The sequence below is a fragment of the Poeciliopsis prolifica genome, unplaced genomic scaffold, assembly GCF_027474105.1.
Source record: "Poeciliopsis prolifica strain line A6 unplaced genomic scaffold, Auburn_PproV2 SCAFFOLD060, whole genome shotgun sequence".
In the NCBI taxonomy this organism is placed as follows: domain Eukaryota; kingdom Metazoa; phylum Chordata; class Actinopteri; order Cyprinodontiformes; family Poeciliidae; genus Poeciliopsis; species Poeciliopsis prolifica.
Window position 1 is genome coordinate 1,142,501 of NW_026562435.1, and position 3,905 is coordinate 1,146,405.

The window sequence follows — 3,905 nt, forward strand, 5'->3', positions numbered from 1 at the left end:
TATTTTGATTAAATACAGACTCTGTAATTAACTCAATGAAATATTTCAATTGAGTACCTCCACTAATATGGTGGTGCCTTTATGACATTAATTGCCCCCCATAAGGAGAGCCAAAAACAGGCACACAATATAGTCTTCAGAATTTAGTAGAAAAATTGTCGGCTACTCATGTTTCCTTTAACTGAAATCATATGCTTATCAGTATTCTCAAACACACATGCACTTGCACAGATAAAGCTTGGTTGAGTCAAAGAGACACACAAACATTGACAGAATGCCTCAGGCTGCTTTGTAGAGTGAACTACGGTGTGGCTGTAATAGAGGAGTGGAGGATGGGTAATAGTACAGAGACTGCAGGAAATTTTACTTAACTTTTACTTTACATTGCCACGATGGGTCCACCATCCAACAGCCATCCATACCTGCTTCTCCTTCCTTGCAGTGATTATTGGGTCTAATCTTCAGTGATTATTGGGCGAGAGGCAGGGACAGGTCTTCAGGCTATCACAGGCCAATCAAAATGACTTCAGCATATTTGATGATGCCAGTATTTACTATAGATATTTGAATTTCTAGATTAGATTGTCTGGCTTTATTAAAGCCAGACAATCTAATCTAGACAGTATTTGACAATATTGTCTCATAACATAACTTGTAATAACAACTGAATGTCCATATTAAGCTACAATGCAAAAAAATTGATTTTTTTACAAAAAAAGCTTGAAACATATCACTAATTTTTATTTTTATATTTTCTGGGTAAGATATTGTTTTTGTTTTTATTATTCACTTATATATTATATATCTTTCATGTTGATGTTTTGCAGTACCCTGCAGACTTTGCTTTATAAGGAGATTGTTGGGCCTTTTGGGAAATATTAAGCCATCTGCTTTTTTCAGATATGATTCCTTTTCAAAGCTGCCTCAGGTCATTCATCAATCAAGAATCAGGCCAGCCATGTTCTGTGCAGATACACCTCAATGAAATGGTTCTCAATGTCATTCTCGAAGCCTGAATTAAACAGAATGAATCCTGAGTGCCACACATAAAACATGTGTTCCAGAAATCCACCCGTTCTAAAGGGGGGAGCATGTCTTGAGTCATATGATTGTCATAGCCTGTTCTGCAACAAAACCCTTAGTTATTGTAACTGTTTATGAAGACGTAGCTTTGGATCGGAGGTCAAACTAATCCCAAATACTTTTGACAAGAAAAGGACCTCAACATGGTGAAGGCAGTTCATAGACGTTTGTGGCATGTGGGGATGGATCTTGTTGAGCAAGTGATCAGAGTGGTCTTAGAAAGTGAGAACCAAGCTTCAGTCTGAGACGGGTTCTGACAGAGGCACAGTCAGGATTTCCTGACTACCACCAGTGGTGACCTGGAGACATGTCCAACAATTTTCCAGATGATCGGAGTAAAACTGGTGCATTGACAGTATTGGTTCTTTTCCATTCTGCACTCAGACAACAATCATAAATGCAGAACCAAGAAAGCTTATATCTCAACATGAAATATGGTGTATTAGTCATCAATAAATGCCTCCAATTGATCCAAATCCAAACATTTGCCTTTGCTATAATGACCACAGATGAGACAGTGAACCAGTTGTTAAGAGACGCATGGACTTCAAAGGTACATGTAAAAAGTTCAGCACTCATATCTGAATCGCACAAACATATTTTGGGGTTCTGTCATCCCTGGCAATATTGATGTGGTCTGTCTGGGGCAATTGTTTTCCCTTTGACCACTTTTCAGAAGCACATCTGTGAATTTCACTTTTAAAAGTCTCAAACAGCATAAACATTCATAGGACAAGCAATGCCTCTCGCCACCTCAGGGATATTTAGTGTTCAAACAATAAAAAGGTCTCAACAAAGCATAGCTCCATAATATGTCTTCTTACAGTAATGGCTGTCGTCTACCAAGTGAGATATAATTTACCCTCTGCAGCAGAGCCTGGAATAGCAGCTCGGCTGTTTCTGTTAACTGATTAAATTATTTACCGCAGCAGAGATGGAGACAGAGCGGGGGTGGTGGTGGAAGATATCACAAGGTGTCTCTGTGCAGTTTGTGTGTGAGCAGGGTAGAGGAAAAACAGAAAGAGATGAGTTACTCTTTCATGAGTGCTTTTGTGTGCTGACCAATAAAACGGGGAGCTGAGCTGCACAGCGTGTTCTGCATCATCAGGCTGATAAGACAAAAGGGGAAGCCGGCCCATCTAATAAGCCCATCGATCCCAGCTCACCCAGTTACACATTAACATTTACAACTAGAAAATCCAGCTTGGACAAAGACACAGCCTGCTGAGTGAAGAAAAACAAACAATACCAATAAAATAAGTAAATGAATGCAAAACTACCGCGTTTTCTCATTGCATTATTATTGAAAGATTTTATCTCAATTTTATGTGAAACTGATTTTAACCAGAGACCTGTGTGGTTGTGAAATTTCAAAACAGTTTTTTTTTCTCGATAAAGTTCTTATAATGAGATGTCAAAGGAAGTGTTGGAGTAAATGGAGTTTTCTCCAGCTTTACAGAGCATACAGCTGCAGAGACTCTATCCGCTGTGCATCACTAATAAAATTGCACAAATTGGAATTCCGTAAATAAATATGCTCAATAGAATTACAAAAAAGATGTTTTTATATAAATACAAGTTTTTGCAGCAGAATGAAGTGGTTTTTCAGCCATGCTGTATTTGGTGAATTTACCAAGACTATAATGGAAACTATGGTGCCAGGCTACTGACATGGGAGAAAAGTAAAAAACAAAACAATCATGGCCGTGACCTAATATCTTGTGGGAACGACTTGTTTATTTTGTGGGAACCACATAATTATAACAAGCACAAATTGTTCATTTTCTCTCATGTGACCAGACAGGCCCCCGTAGGAAACAAAGTTTTTCGCGTCCCATCTATTTCAAGGCGAATCCAGCTTGGACAATACACATCTGGCTCCACCAGTAGTCTCATAGAATCACTCAGTTCATCAATAGTTGAGTTTGTCATTCCAAAGTATTGAATCCATAGCTCAATCAAAATGGCAGAATACAGTTTTGGACACGTAGTCACTCCCAACTTTAAGGAACTTGTTGCTCCAATACCTCAATGAGACACTGCCGTTTCCTCTGATGCCTGAGAAGAAGCAGTTCTGTGGCTGAACTTGTTCATTTATCATGTGAACAAATGTTTTCATGAACAAATTTCAAAATTTGGCAATTATGAAAAAAAAAACACTTTTTTACCATTAAAAATGAACATTTTGCACTTATTTGCAATTGCCTGAAAGAGAGTTACTATATTTCTCCTTATATAATAAAGACAGACTTAGCTGTGGTCTTTTTTTTTCCCATCATAAATAACAGACACGAGCTGTGTTTCAATTACACAACTCTGCTAATGTAAAAAGAAAAAACACAATTTTGAAATTGTGATGTTTCCATTCAAATAAATCTATTTGAATAAGTTTATTCATGCAATGCCATTAAAAAACATGCTGCGCCGTGGTCCTCTACCCACTTCCTGTTGTCTTCTTCATGATTTGCACCAGGACCAACATCCAGTTGTTAATCATGTGACTCGTGTTGCAAAAAAAAAGTGTTTCCATTGCAGTTTTGCGAAATGAAACAATTTTTAGACGGCCGAAAAAACACTTTATTCTACCGCCAAAACGTTTTTTTTTATTTATTTATTTTTTTTCAAATAAGAGCTTTTTCCGAACTGGCATGTTCCGGTTAAGCAAATGTCAAATTACGCGACTATATGGTTAATGGAAATGCAGCTACGAAGCAAGACTGTAAATAATAATACCATGTAAAATATACAACCATGCCAATGCAACTTCCCCAAAAAAATTTTTCCCATTTGATTCATTTTCCTATATTAAATATTCTAATCTG